General features: G+C 36.2%; 1 protein-coding gene across 6 annotated transcripts in view; it reads left to right on the top strand.

Annotated features, from left to right (window-relative positions):
* Positions 1-16,709, top strand: part of NKAIN2 (sodium/potassium transporting ATPase interacting 2) — an 850,734-nt gene that overhangs the window by 667,487 nt on the left and 166,538 nt on the right. The gene's annotated exons all lie outside the window — the stretch shown is intronic.

Raw genomic sequence — 16,709 nt, 5'->3', positions numbered from 1 at the left:
TATAGGAGGCTGTAATAAGTGACTGCTTATGGACACCCACAGATTAGTGAACATTTAGAGGTTACCATCCGGCTAAGTTTTAAATGCCATCCATGTATGTAGCTTTTTCAAGTGGAAACAACTATTTTTCAAGGCAACCCATAAAAGCATATGAAACCAATGGCATATTTATGTGCTCTTATAATATAAGTTCAGTCAACCTTATTGAACCTAAATTTTATTTTTACGAAGGAAATTTATTTTTCAATCATGATTTATCTTGTATTAAACACTTTATGTGACAGTGAGCTGCTCCAGAACCCTACTAAAGATATTTATTTTCAGGAATCCATGTTTACAATTCATTTTTTGTATCCTCATTTTTATGTTTAGTCCTTTAAAACAAGATAATTTACTTTGAAATTATTTCAGTACTTGAGGAATCCATGGGTAGCAGCAAATAGGATTCAAAGGATGAAATCTGTCTAGCCTATATTGGATATTTGAATTTTTACAGTTGCAGAATATTTTGATGAACCCCTTTTATTTTTATTTGTCACAGAAGAAATTCCATGTAAACCTGTAGATAATAATTCAGTCACATATTTTGGCAAAACAAACATTTTTATGGGTAGAAGAGTAAGAGAATTCTCTCAGTTTTGACTAGAAATATTTTTGTCAGTAAATAACAGTGCCCTGCATTTCATAAGCCTTCTCTATATTTTTCTTAAATGAATCAGCAAAGGAGAAGAACCATCAGACAAATGATAATCTAAAAAAAAAAATCACAAATGGTATTATTACTAGTATATGAATCACACACTGAAAGAATTGAGCTCCCACTGCAGATGGCAGTTTTTGAGTCCCCAGTGAGTTCCATTTTGAAGGTTCAAATCATGATCATATAGGTAGGGAGGATAATATGGCATTCAGTTTACAAAAGAGGAAAGAGAAGAAATTTAAGTCACTCTGATCAATGCAAGTTCTACGCATAATGCTCTGTCAATAGACACGCCATGTGGCAGCTCCAGTTGAATGCTAATCCTTCCATTTTAAAAAGGTTACATGGCATGTTAGCTTCATGACTTCCATTAAAGCCAAAGGGAGTTATACCATTACCATACTTTGGAAAGAATGCTCTCTAATGCTATTGATTTTGATCTTTTGAACTCAAGCTCTGATGCCTGTGTCCATTGACAACTACCCTGCCTAGTTCTTACAAGATTCTGTGCTACTGAAGTGCTGGATTAGCAAGTAAGCTACTTTTTCAAATTAATCAGCTTGTCCATCTGAGACAAATGTTTTTATCTTAATACTCTTAGACATGCCACATTTCAAGCTTATTTCCCATAGTTAATGTATACAGTTCAGAAGTGCCAGCCATGGGTTTTGCAAAAGTAAATGGAAAGCTTAGCTCAGGATGAGGGAACCATAGTGACATGGTCACGTTTTTATTGTAGGAAGTGCAGTATGTCTGAACAGTAGCTGTTTGATTAGTAAATGTGGGTGTCAGGGCAAGATACAAAGCAGAGGTACCAGCTGGAAGGTTACTGAAGATATCCAGGCTGCAGATAATGGCAGTGGACTGGGATCTAGGTATTGGAGATGCAGGGAAAATGAAGGAATTCCAGTGATGCTTAGGTTGTAGAATTGACATGGTCCAGGCTTGTAAAGCAACTGAGTGAAAAGGGCATCACTGACAGTCAGATAACGAGGACTGGCGGGCCATGTAGCAAACTGGAGCACCCCACCCATGGAGGCAGCAACAACTCAGGTTCAGCCATTTATTCCCAAGCAGGAGTTTAGAACTAGTGCTGTCATTCCTTCCAACTACAAAATAAGCCCCACATTTGGATACTGATGTGAATCTCCCAACTTCTAGGTATTAGGACCATTGTGTAGGCATCAGAGAAATTGTCTGGAGGCTAAATCTGCCCATGGGCTGCCATTTGGGGTCCTCTACCTTTATCCCTGGCATATGATCAGGACTCACTAAATCTGAATATACATTGGATGAATGAATGACTAAATGAATGAATGGAGTGCAGTGGCTCTAAGGTTTTATGTGGTCTCATGTGCTTGCAATTTTAAAACTGAATCTATATCAGTACATGTTTCATACAAACTGCATTTGAGAAAAAAATCCTTTTTGATAGGGTAAAGATTAAATAGCCTTTACGATTTCTTCACGTACAACTTGTGTTTATATTTTGTATTTAACATCTTTTTACTCTGGTTTACTGAGGTAGTTTTCTATTTGTAACAGGTATAAATGATAAATACCTAACAGCTACTACCAGGGTTCTCTGAGCAATATCTTTTTAGGTAACACATCATAAGCCATTTTTAGAAAAACTTTGAGGATTGAAATAAAGGCCTTTATAAAGTGCTCTGCATAAGAAAAAGAGAAAGGAAGGCAAGATTATGAGAAGGGAAAAGAAAAGAAAACGCTAAGGAAGAGGCCAGAAACTATGACAGTGAAGGAAGTTTTGATTTAATTTTATTTTCTTTGGGATTAAACTCAGGCATTGTTGACTCACTTTTCTTTTTCTAATACATGTATTTTAGGATTCAAATGTCCTAAATACTTCTTTACCTGCATCACTCACAATCTGCTATGTAGAACTTTCATTGTCCATAACCTCCCTGAAACCAAGTCCTTCTGCACCCCCCCCCCCATCTCTGCAGGGTCCTTATGTCACATGTGCTTGCTGCTCTTGATATTTAATCCAAAGTCAGCACACCTAGGAAGTCTTCAGCTACCATCATACATCATGAAAGGGTCCCATCTAGTGACAAAAACACTGAGCAATGGAAATGAAGAGCATGAAGATTAGACAAGCTTGTGCTTTGTAACCAGGATTTACAGAGTATTTATGATATGTACTACTTGATTTCACCTTTGTAATTTAATCATCACAAAAACCCTCATAGAAGATATGATCCCCACTTTGCGGAAGACAAAAGGACAGTCACGAAGATTAAATGAGCCCAAATTATAAAAAATGTTTAAAAAAAGAGCGCCCCCCCCAAAAATGAGCCCAAATTCACAAAAGCCCCATAACTTTATAAGATCTCGTAACTCCATGTATCCTGTTACTTTCCCTTCCCTGCTTCTGAAAATGATTCTGCATGGCAATTTCAAAGGAAAATGGTGCTCTTATCAAATATACATGAATATATTCATATTACTACTGTCATTTGAAATGGTTTTGTTTATAGTCAATTTTTATATTAATTTCCCTCAAGTTTCTGCATCTCCATTTTCATTACATATATTTTAGCTAACAGTATATAATTCTCTTCAGAGAAATAAATCAAGAATTACTTGTTCAACTGTCTCATGTATATAAAATTCAGAAATTACTTCATCAGTTTAGCTTTAATTCTGTGTCTGTATGTCAGCTCAAAATGATTTAAGGTTATAAATTGATAGAATATTTGATAAACCAAGGTACATCAAAATTCACTTTTCCTCATTGAGTTATTCCACAAATCAGGGTTTTCATAGTTTCACTTCCCTCTTCCCATTTATTATATTTACATAAAGTGACCATATAATTTATTGTCTGATCTGGTACATTTTAAGAGCAAAAGAAGGAACAAGGAAATGGGACAATAGGGCTAAATAGACTCTCCGGAGAAAACCAAGGTGCATGGTCACCTGAGACTGAAGTCACATTACAGCAATGAATATGATTGTTTCCCTTTACCTAAACTCAAGAGGATCAATCCAAGATCATTCTCAGCAATGCTGGTCTCAGGAAATAAAGTGTCATCAAGCTTTAACTTCACAGGGGCCTTAATCACTTTCTCAAAATAGTCTCAGCTAATGGGGTTTTGCTGTCATTGGAGGACAGCAATGTCATAGCTGTAGGTCTGAGATATAAACAGTGTATAAAATACATTTTTCTTTGAGGATCAAGGTCGTAGCTTTCTCCCAAGGGCTAGACCAGAGCAAAGCCTTAAGCAGTATTTCTCGTACTCCTCCTAGCTCAGGACTACTGGATGATTTTTAGACCCCACCCCACACCCACTGAGTTATAAATTCTAGGAAAAGGCCCAAGAACCTGAAATTTTAACCAAATCCATAAGTGATTCATAGTCACACTACATTTTGAGAACCACTGATTTATATTGAATACAAATACTAAAATGTGATGTAATCCCTAATTGCTACGTTCTTAATCCTTTCCTTCGTTTATTTGCAATCTTAGTATCAAAACTCTCCACTAATTTGCATTTAATCCATAAATTCAGATTAAATTAAAGCATTTTCAGGCTTTCTAAAATTCTTTCTTTCCCAGCGTCTCTGTCTTTCCCTCTCCCTTTCCTTCTTTCTTTTCTTTTATTTCTTTTCCTGCCTTCTTTCTCTTTTAATAAGAATTAAATAGGTCATTATTAGCTCTTTCTTTCCATGCCTGATCATTTCTCCTCATTATTTCCACCAGAAAAAGATAAAATGTGTTTTTAATAAATATTAATAAAAATATAAAATGGAAAAGTGACAATACACACTCCTTTCCCCAACTGAAAGGTACTCCTCTAAGCATTTTATCTATTTGAGTTGAACAATGAAATCCACTCTTGCAGTTACTTTACTCATTTGCATGTAACGCTCTAAGAAATCTGTTGGTTACAGATTTCAGGACTCTAGTCTCAGTGGCCTTACCACCTGGCTTTGACAGTGTTCCGTACAACAAAGCATCATAAGACTTCAGGGCAAGAACTCTGATGATTCATCTTGTATCCTGAATAGCTCTTAGCAGAATGTCTTGTACAGGGAAGACACCCATTAATATTTGTCAGATGAATGAACAGAGGAAAAGAAAAACCTGGGCTTTTTCTTAACGTGTCACACTGGCCTCAGGAGTGAATCCAACACATAAAGAAACTCTTTCATGGCATAAATCAGAATAATCACCCCTGCTCTGTGTGGATTTCTGACAATATTTTTAACAGGAAAGTTTAATCTTTGTAAGTGTTATGACTTGGAAAACAGAACAGAATGTTTTGAAGAAACAAATAATTTGAAATATTGCCAGGAAACGTATGGACTGGTGGTTGTTATTTTTATTCCCTGAATCTCAGAGAAGGTTGGTAGGATACAGTTAGGGAACTTTGAGAGTACTTACTGAATCCTTACTGTTAGCAAGGTACTATTTAAAAAATTTTTAAATGACATTAGCTAATTTAAAAGAGATGAAGTACATGACATATTTCCTTCCTCTGTAGTGTGCAACCTTGATGGGAGGCAAGATTCAGAGCATAATTAAAGAACAGTGTAAGACTGTGTACGACTAAGTGCTAAATTGTATGTAATTAAGCACATTTTTCCTTAATAATTCTGAAAGAAAAGAAGTCAGAGGGGGAGAGACTGATGCTGGCTGCCAATATAGTGAAGCATGCCAAAATCAATTAAAGGTGGAAGACACGGGATTTCAAACGGTATTATGGGGAAGATAATGGGGGGTATTTCCCCAGTAAAATTTTTATCTCAAGCGTTCCATGTAAAATGATGAGAAAATGTGCTTCTATATCATAGTCTTTCTCTGCGTATTATTTTAAAGAACCCCCTATTTCATGAATTTAGGACAGGCTACCGCAGCTACCTAAAAACAAACAAAACAAATCTGATTTTCTTTAAAAATGTCTGTGTTTGCTGACAATGCTTGTTCTGAATGCCTTTAGTTTACAGAACAGAGACCAGTCTTTTTGGTGGAGTTGCTATAGCAGGAAGTGCCAGGTAACCTGTGCCTCCAACAGTTGTTTTCTGTGTGATGATCCTAATGTCCACGTCTTTTTCCTGAGATAAATGTTTTAGGGATACACAAGGTTTTGAAAGATAAGAGTCTGGATTTTAGGAAAGAATTTTTAAAAGTAAAAGTCTCACGTTAGGTTGGTGCTATTTTTTTTCATCATTTAGGTTTTATACAGATTTGAAATTTCCATTTGTCCTGTATTATAAATCCTCCCAAAGTGGCAGTACCTCTTCTCACCTCTTACAACTATGTATTCATAAATATTCTATTTCTTGGAAATGCCTTGATCTCGGAGCAAAGAAAAGGAGATAACATCCCAGGGCTGACTTTTCCCAGAAGACTTCTGCTTTTTTTTTTTTTTTTAATTTCATGCCAACTTCATTTTCTATCCAAAGGAGACATTTTTTTACAGGGGGAAAGAGCAGAAGCAGAAAGTTGAATAAGTTCAAAATCATATCTCTACTTGCTCTGTTCATTTCATTAGTAATATCTCAGTGCTGTAGTTTTCAATACTGTAGCTTTTTAAAAAATGTAACTATTAAAAGAGTTTTGCATTACTGAACAGTTTCATAAAATTTTTCAACAGTGTCTTTAGTTGTACACCTATAAGAGATATCGAAAAAGAAGAGAACTTTTCAGTGAGGAAGAAAGTGAAAATTTCACAATTTCTAGCATTTAAAGTAGGTGATAAATGCATAATAATAATATATCCTAAAACATACTCTAGTAGTTTAGATAGATGGAATGAGGAAAAGTGGAGAAGTAAAAGGAAAGAGAACTTACGGTAGTTTTATCCTCATGAAGTAAGTCAGTAATGGTAATAGTAAACAGCAGTCATAAAAGTGAATCAGTGAATCACCAGCTCTGTTCTTGCTCCTTCGAAAGAAAGGGTTTAGGATCCATACTTTTGAATGACATTTCAATAAAGGACCTCAGTTAAATTGGTTAACAATTAAGTAGGGCAACCATCGGCTCACATAAATGGGGAATTAACTATCGTTTCCTAGGCTGCTAAGCAGATGGCACTGTCAGGTCATCCATCAAGGTAAGGTTGAACTGTCAGCAGCAGAGAAAAGTGAAATGGAGGGGAAAGTCTGAAGCTCCTTGGACTTCAAGTTGTTTCTGAAAAACACAAATTAAATGGGATAAAGAGAGAGAGAAGTGAACTTGGGATGCCGTGAAAACCCACTGTCACTTATAATTTAGATCAGTTTTACAATAGTTCAGTGTCTCTATAAAGATACTAGACTCTAATGCTCATTGTAAATGATTGTAGAGCATGATTTTACTATATACCTATGACCTTCAGCTTAACTGCTGCCCCGCTTGATGGCAAAGCATAATCTTTGTTACGCACACATACATGTGCGTGTGTCTGTATGTGAATAAGTAGATGTCTATGTGTATGGAGATAGGTAGATGTATGGATATAGATGTCTTTCTCACAATCATGAGCTAAAGAGGGAACTGACTGTGATAACTTTATGTTTTCATTACCAATTGAATCAAAGCTTTTTGCTTTACTATGATCTTCTGTCAACGTTGTTTGTTTTCCTTCTACCATTAGTCTGTAAGTTCCTTAAAGGTAAAAAATATTTTACCCATGTCAGCGTCTCCCTACCCTCAGTGCTTAATATATTATTGGCACGAACCAGGCACTAGGGAAGTATTTCATGGATTAAACTCAATTGCCTTCCTTATCTTTCCCCTCCACAAGATGGAGGTAATAAATGGTAATATATTGAGGGGAGAAAAGTGTAACCATCTGAAGTAGCAGAAGCAACAGAGGGCAATAATTCAAATATCTTCTAGGGCTAGGCAGGCAACGTAGTCACGAAAAGGGACGGTGATTAGAGTGAAAGGAATGTGTCTTCCCTAAAGTGGGCTGTGGACATTCAGTTCCAGCTGATTTCCTACAGAACCCTATGCTGCCAAATCTTCCAAGTTTTGCAAAGAAGCTAGCTATTCCAATATTTATGTGGAAACTTCTAATTTTTAAATATTGGCTAACAATTTAAAATATTTTTTTTAACTGCTGCTTTTGAACCCCTGCGCCATGACCGCTGGGTCTTAGAAGTACTGAAGTTTTAGCCTGGGAAGTTTTATGTGTTTTAAGTTTTCTAGAGAAACTTAAAGACGTTTTACTTGTAAATGTCTCTTCATTTATTCACTAAGACAATAAATCTTGATTTTAATAGGAAAAAATAAAAGATAAAGTAGTTCTGTGGCTTACATCCTACCCTGGACCTGACAATTTTCGCTCTCGCTCAGGGAAGCGGAAAAAGCCTGACCCAGAGGATCAAAATGTTCATTAAGCAGCACTGCTGGACACAGGCAGGTGCCCAGAGATGGTAATTCTTCACCTCACTGTCACCTGGCTGCAGGATGGTAGCGTTAAGGACATCTGAGCAAGGAAATGCATATGTCCATGAAGATTTGTCAATCTGTGTGTAGTCTCATAATGGCTGAAAATCAGCTGTCTCTTATTTGCTGTTGTGGTTTGTCTGGCGAGACACTGGGTTGGGGAATGTCTGTGGTTTAAGAGCTGGGAAACCTCAGTGTAAGTGAACATAGGAGCTACTTGGGGAGGAGATGTACGAGTGAGGCAGGAAACCGGGATGCCGCCTCTAATTTCACTTGTCTGGAATGCGAACAATGCTTCTACTTACCTGACCAATATTTCTGCTCAATTTCAATGATTTGATGAAGAAAAAATACTGTTTCTCACACCTCCAAGAAAAGGCAAAAATCCTCTTATGGCCATATTGAGAGAGGGAAAATAAAAAAGGAAAAGAAAGATTGCCAAAATAATCACTGCAGAGCTTGAGGCTAAAGTCAGTTTTACTTTATTCTTTCATCATTCACTCTAGAATGGTTTTTTAGGAGGTTTTGAAAGAATCTGTGATGAAGAGAAATCATAGACTCTCCAATGGTTAAAAACTGTTTAATAGAATATTTCTAAAACTCATTCAGTTGTTGGGCTGCTAGAAGTCATGATACAGGGGAAGTTTAAAAAGACACCTGGAGAACTTGGCATGTGGGATAGGAGGAAGGGAAGATGGATGACCTGGAGTCTCCAGTTCTGTCCCCTCCTGGCCTTCTGATTCCTCCCTTGCCTCCATCACCGGTGGGTACCCAGCCTCCAGACACCCCACATGTCTTACTTTTCCATGACATAGCCCATCCCTTTTGAACTCACATACTTTGCATCCATGTGGCTAAGACTCTCCTCTATCTGGACACGCCTTTCTTCACCTTTCAAAACCCATCTCCTAAAAGCACTGGAAAGAGACAGAATGGTGGTTGAGAGTTCAGACTCTGGGGTTAGACTGCCTGAGATTTTTCTCTGTCTGCATCCTTTGCACTGTGTGACCTCGTGCCTCAGTTTCCTGTCTTTACAATAAAGACGATAATAGTAGAACCTACCTCACAGGGCAGCTTGGAAGTTTAAATTACGTAGTAGCTGTGAAGTACTTGGGGGCATTCTAGCCACGCAGGAAACACAGAGTAGGGCTAACTGTTGTCCTTCTCTCTCGCATCTCCTCCTCCATGAAGCTCGCCTGAGCCCCAGGCCAAAGGAAGTTCACAGCACTGTCAGGCAGCTGCTTTCTAAAACAAACTGCTATGTTTGACCTTTTACTAACAAATGCTTAAGACGATGTACTGTACTATCTACTTACATATCATCCTAAGCTGTGGGCTACTCAGGGCACAAACAAGATTTTATGCTTTTGTTATATTATCCAGTACTCATCCCAGTGCCTAACACTTAACAGACACTCACAAAAGATCAGCTGGATCCTCACCATTTTTCACATCTTGCATTCGGATTAAATATACATCGGAATGAATACTGTGTTTCTGTGAGTTCTGACTTCATAAGTGTCACAGCACGGGGTGCCCTAACAGCTTTTCCAGGGAGACATTATCTTTACTGGGTAAAATGTTGGTTCACGTCACCATTTCACACACTCTCGCTAGTAAACTGACTCTCCCAATTTTGAATACAATTTTATCCCGCATTTTGCTCTAAGTTCATAATATCAATGCTGTTGACTTTAGTTTTCTAGAGTGCAAGAGGATCATTGGAGCCTTATCTCCCAAACACAACCTTGCTCTGTCTCAGTTCACACTGAAAGAGGAAGCAGGTAACAACTTTACGTACTTTACTTCCCTGAGATCAGTAAATGTGACCACACTGTAGGTGAGATTAAAAATGAATAAAATTCTAAGTGGTACTTCTCCTGATGCAGTATATTTTATGTCTTTTCTGCAAGGAAGGTGCTTGGCCATCAATAGAATATTTATAATTCAGAAAAGATGACTCAGAATAAGTTACACTGTAATATTATACATCACCATTGGCCTATTTTAATAAGTATACACATAAAGGATAGACTTTTCTTACCATTTTTGAATTCCTGACTTCAGTCTAAAAAACTCTTACTTGCATTAAATCAAAGGCCATTTAGAAAAATTTAGAGAACACTATTTTATGCCTGAAAATATTTCAACCAAGCATCTTTAACTGTTTCTTAATTAGAAATAACTCATTTAATATGATCCAAATTCTACTTCTTTTTAAATAAATTTTCACTAGTTTGTTGTGATTAGTTGTTTATCTTCTTTAATGACATTAAAGAATTATGAATTATTAACCTTTGAGAAGAAAGAGATAAAGAAAATAAATAATATGAAAAACAGGTTCAGAGGTGAACATTCTGTTTTAAATTGTAGACAGAATAGATAGGGTAGAATGCAACAATCATCTGTGTAGATATGTCTCACCAAGGAGATACAGTTGGCCCCACCTGTCCACAGGTTTCACACCTGCAGGTTCAACCAATCATGGATTGAAATTTCATGATTTTGCATTTGGTTGGTTGAATCCACAGATGTGAAACTGGTAGGCAAGGAGGGCCACTCTGTTCATTGTGCCACACTGCTTTATATAAGGATTTTGGTATCTGTAGGAGTCCTGAAACCAATCCCCCACAGATAACAAGGGCTGTATTTATATATAATACACACTAGCAGAAATTCTGGTCTCCTTTCCCTTGGATGTTTATAATATAAAGAGCTTTGCTAAGACAGCTTGCGTGTGGCTCCCTCTTGAGGCCAAACTGCACCTGCCATTCTCTCCTGCGATCCCCATAATCTGACTGGGACTCAAGATGGGGGGTGTTTTGAGTGCATTACTGTCAGTACAGTTTAGAAGGTAAATTATTTATCAACTTCAATCTCTACAGGATGTGTAGGCATCAGTGGATTTCAGTCTCGCAGGTGAAGAAACAAGCAGTGGGTATTTCCACTGGAATTTTTTCTCACTTCTTGGAACTGCCATCCATTCTCAAAGTTCGTATGAAGACTGTTGTTTATACTTTTCAGTAAATATTCACCTCCTTCCCATAATTTATAGGTGTTTTGGTTTGATTATATAATTCGCGCTGAGTTTTCATTTGAGTCAACCCATGTCATTGTAATAGATGAAGGTCTTATTTAAAGAAACACAGTTTTTATCTGAAAACTGCTAGGAAAAAAAAAAAATCAGGATCAAGTACTAAAGGTTTCTCTGCATTAATCAAAGAAGGAAAAAAATTTCTTCCTTATTATTTGTGATGTAGCAGCAATTTATTTTAGATAAACTAAATTCATATAACTAACAGCAGTATTGCCTGGTTTGATCTGTTTAATGTGCTCAAGCTGGGTGAGAAATATTAAAAAACAAAAATATTCAAAAGATAGATTTACCAGCCTGAAGAATACAGGGTAAATCTCTAGGGAAATCTAATTCTTGAGGTCTTATGCCCCTAAGGTAGCAGAGAATAGGGGAGGCTAAAAGTCAGTGGACCCTGACTTTACTTTCCAGTATGTATAATTTATATATTGTACTCAAAATTTCTGAAGCAGAACTTTTCTCTCCTATAAAGAGAAGCTATTGAGTTAGATGATCTCTAATGTCACTTTTATGAGTATATGGATTAAAAGGAAAAATAAAAAGCCTGGGAAAGATATAATCACATTACCCAAAAGTAAGTAGAAATCTTAAAGAGTATTTGGTTTCAAATCATTTCCAACTATGTATCTCTGATGATAAGGACTGATGTGGTTATTATCTGTTATCTGCATGGGAGAGTCTGGAGGAACATCTGAGTTTTGGGAGAATCAACCACAAAAATGAGAGAAAGAGGATAATCTTTGGGGAATTACACTGTCAAAGTGACATGTTTAGGAGCTGAAAAATACAAAAGTCACCCAACAGGGAGCAGGTGGTTCTCACACCAGCAGGACTGGAATGTAACTTTTTGAATGTTTCAGTATATCCAAAGCATGAATGTGCAGTAGTGGAATTAATCAGCCTTCAAAGAATAGAAAAAAGGAGAGTTAGTGCACAAATGGTGGCAGAGCCCCTGCAAGCATAATCCAGTGGGGAGTGAGAATGAGCACTTTAAGTATTTCCATGTCAATAACAAGATCATTGTGAGATAAATACATCAGGTTATCTTACCCTGGTGCTCTTAGACCTTCCATTCATCGGACTCCCTTTGTTCTGACTTCTGCTCACCAAGCTGCCTTCTGATTATAAGCTAGTATTTCATGCATGTCTGCCTTCTGGAAGAAAGCATACTGAGGATTCGCACTTTGAATATTTCCTGTGCCTATCAGTGATTTCTTGTGGAAAATTAAAATGAGTTTCTGATTATTATTTGACTTCTCATGTGCTTGATCACAGGGAAGAGATAATGCCAGTGCGACTATTCTTGTCTATATAAGTGTATGTCTCATTATAAATTAATAAACAAGCACTCCATTCTTATATGACATTTAGTTAACATAAACTGACACTTAGAGCACGAAAAGTCATAGATGCCAAGAAATGTCTGGTCATCCAAAGCAGAAAGCCAGATTTTAGGATGAGGCAGTTAATCAAGGCACTACCCAGGGAATTCTTACCCAGACCTGGTTGGCTTTTGTTTAGATGGCACTGCATTCATCAACCGTTCTTTTTTTTAAATACAGAGAGAAGATCCACCAAGAGAATCTAAATAATCTGATTTTATGTATGTCAGCACCCAGTTAATTTTGGAGTAGGAGGATGCCCAAATAGGAGGGCACATTCAATATCTTTCAGGCTATACTGACCCAATATATGTAAAGACTTCAAGCAGAATTACGAAATAATAAATATTTAATTTCTTTGTTTTTAATTCCCCACAAGAATGTAAGAGGAAAGGCTTGGTTTTGTTCATCATCCTTTGTTTGGTACTTAAAGCAGTGCCTGAAACACAGAATATGCCATTGAATACCTGTGGAATAAACAAATGGGGCTATTCACACTGGCTACTATTTCAGTCTTTCAGCTTTATTGCTACACCAGTTTTAAGCAGGTAATCTCAATTCCGTTGTTTCTGATGCAAAGTATGTCATCGGAAATCTCTTTATTTTTGCTTTTTAGCAGCTTATCTATGAAATGCCTAGATGTGGTTTTCTTTGTATCTTTCCTATTTGAATTGGTATGTCTTTCCCCAGACTTGGGAAATTTTCAGCCATAATTTCTTCAAATATTTTTCTTCCAGTGCAGTCTCTTTCCTCTCCTCTTGGGATTGCAATTATGTGGATATTACTTTTTGTTATTATAACACAAATTCCTAAAGTTCTTTCTGGTCGTTTTTTCTCTTTTAGCTTTTTCTGTTCTTCAGTTCCCTGACTCATTCATCTGCCATCTTTATTCTGATATTAAGCCTGTCCAGTGGGTGTTTTTCCCATATATTGTATATTTTAGTTCCAGAATTTATATATATATATAGCTTTTCCTTCTCTACTGAGATTTCCTATATTTTCATTCATTATGAACATATTTTCATTCCCATCATTAAGCATGGTTATAAAGGCTATTTTAAAATTCTGTCTGTTAGTTCCAAAATTTGAGTTATCACAGAATTGATTTCAGTTGATTTTCTCCCCAGAATGAGTAATATTTTCTTGAATCTTCACATGTAAATTTATTGTGGACTTTAACCTGGCTATTGTCATTTTTATATTGCGGAGTCTCAGAATTTTGTTATCTTACTCTGAAGAGTGTTGACATCTCATTTATGTATTAGTTTTAATAGTCAATTAATTTGATTGGATTCAAACTGCAAATCAAATCCCATCTCTTGAGAAGTGTCTCAAATCTCTATTTTGTTCTTTAATTCTTCATTATACAGCTTGGAGTCTGCCCTGTGCCTTTGTGTTTCAGGGCACAGCCAAGAGATTTTGGCAGATTTATACATGGAATTTGGGGGTTTCCCTCTTGGGTTAGCTTCTTTTTTTGTATTCTCTCCCTATTTCCCAGCATCTGTGGTTGTCCTGTACTTTGTCCTCTGGTTCTTCTGGCCAGAAACTCTGAATTTTATTAGAGTTTTATATATTGCATGCAATATGCCATTCCCTTCGTCCAAGTGTCAACTCTTCTCCACTTTTGACTGTGTTTTTTTCACTCCCTAGTGCCTTCAGGCTTTTTGTATTTTGCTTAAAGTTTATTTATTTGCAAAAGTGTTGGTCTGGCAGCAGCTTACTCAACTATTTTGGAAACCAAAATATATCCCTGTTGTTTTCATTGAAAGTATTCAACACATAAGTCCTATTTTTGGTAAATTCTTATTACTTCTATATCCTATTCTCTGCTGTATCTTTTTTGGGTAAAACTCTTCTTGCCTCATATCTATATTTAGAAATCTTGCTTTTTACCCTACACACCACTGGCAGATTATCCTCCTTGGTACACCACTGTGGCCATGTTACTTCCTAAAGATTGTGCAAGAGAATGACTCTGGTTGCGATATGCCCTTCTTCAGAAGTGTTCAAAATCTTTTAATTTCCTAAAGAATAAAGGCCAATAATGTGATGTGATGGATAGGACACAGTCTTTTGAGTCATGTAAATCTGGGTTTGAGTTCAAGATCTGTCACTGTCCATATAACCCTAGGCAAAATATTTATCTGAATATTAGTTTCATCACTTTAAACAGGGAGAATAATATCTATCTCAAAGAATTGTTATGAGAATTGATAGATATGTTACAAATAAAATCTCTCTCTTAGTGCTTGGTACATAGTCAGTGATCAGTGACTGGTAGCTACTTTAAAATAAAAGACATAAAACAAAACTTCTTCCTTCTGGATTCAAGTTCTTTTGTGATCTCATTCCAAAGTAGTTTCCCATCTATTCTCACATTAAAAAAAAAAATTCATCTACACAATTCAAACCACACTGTTCTCTTTAACCCAAACATGTCTCATGCTTGCCCAGTACAATAACATTGTTCAAAACCATGTTTTTTTTTTCTTTTCTTTTCTCATTTCTACTTGATGTATTCCTAAATATCCCTTAAGGGCTAGCTTAAATATAATATCTACACTGGAACCCTCTATAATCTTCCTTTCTTGGAAATCTCTTCAGCAGAATTTTACATTCCTTATGTATCTTTCAGGTTCTAGCTCATATTATAGTACTTCATAGACATATGTTAGCTGCCTTATCTGCTGAATTATTAGCTCCTTCAGTACAAGGACTCACTCGTGTCCAGTACTTTTGCTAGATGAGTGAACAAAGAGGATATACGCTGCTTATAAAAGTCATAACTGGGATTGTAAATTCAAAAACCTTAGTGTGGTCATACAAATGGCAACTATTATAACTCTCCATGATTTGAGTGCCATGTATTAGAAGAATTGTATTGAGGGGACTTACTAATATATATGGGCTTAATAAAAGATTAAATTTTCTTTGTATTTATAACTATCTGTGGATAATTCAAATCTCCAGCTGAACCTAGACATTCAAATGGAGAATTCTAAGGTATACCTGGGCTCCAGGAAGAGTCTAATTAAGGCAACTTTGGAGTGGGTAAGGCAGAGAATGAAGTATTTGTTTCTTGCAGTTTGATAAATGAATACAGAAGCAAATACTTTATTCATAATAATGAATGTAGTGCATAATAGGGCACAGTTCCTGTGCAGGTTTCTATCATCAATAGCACCTGTTCAAAAGTCACTAATTCTTTAGTAATTCTCATTGAATGACTCTGGTAGTAAGATATTATATTATCTTGTTGCAAATTGTTTGAATAAGAAAACAAATTCTTTTTCCTTTTTTTTTTTTTTTTTTTTTTGGCATTTCCCTACAAATTGCTTTCTTATGTCCATGGTTAGATACTTAGATGTTCCTGCCAGTATATTTTGCTTTATAAGGTTGTTCTCCAAATAAGACAAAAGCCAATAAATCTGAAATCCTCTTAATAATGAATCTAAATTTTGAAAGGAACAAAACATACTACAATTCCAAAAGACAAAGATAGTTATAAGCAGGTGGCTATGAGAAGCAATTGTCATAGGTTATTTAAATAACTTGATGAGGTTGTGGGGAAACAGCTGATGAAAAAATGGTTTTGAGACTGTGGCAGGGCAAGATTGTGGGCCCACTAAATGCGAAGGAGTCAGAGATAAAACTGGTTGATATAGTATGCCCATAAAGCATTTTTTCTGAATAGTTCATTGCAACATTGTTAATACATTAATCATTTTCTGGGCCAGATGTTTCTGTGTAAATGAGTTTTTTAAAATAAAATACCGGTTTCCTTTTGGTGAATTTAAAATTAAAAGGCACTGAATCTAAGATTTCTACAAATTTTTTTAATACAAAACACTTCCTCTCCTCCCAGAATTTCCCGAAAAGGTTTTCACATTAATCATCACATTTAAAGAAGAGAATTACAATGCATAATTAGAACATGAATACAAAGTTATTTTTACTTTTGATTCATTACCTGAGGATCAAGGAGATATGACAGGTACCTGAGCTGGGGTGGTGGGGTCCCATTTCCTCAGGTTTGCAAAGATTCTCAACCTGTGCCCTGTTAACAATTATAATTCTCTTCCTGTTAAAATGGAAGAGAAGGTTTATTACCAAGTAAGTCATTTTTTT

Source organism: Camelus dromedarius, chromosome 6 (genome assembly GCF_036321535.1).
Source record: "Camelus dromedarius isolate mCamDro1 chromosome 6, mCamDro1.pat, whole genome shotgun sequence".
Taxonomy (NCBI): Eukaryota; Metazoa; Chordata; class Mammalia; order Artiodactyla; family Camelidae; genus Camelus; species Camelus dromedarius.
Note: the sequence above shows the minus strand (reverse complement) of the source record. Positions and strands in the feature narration are given on the sequence as shown.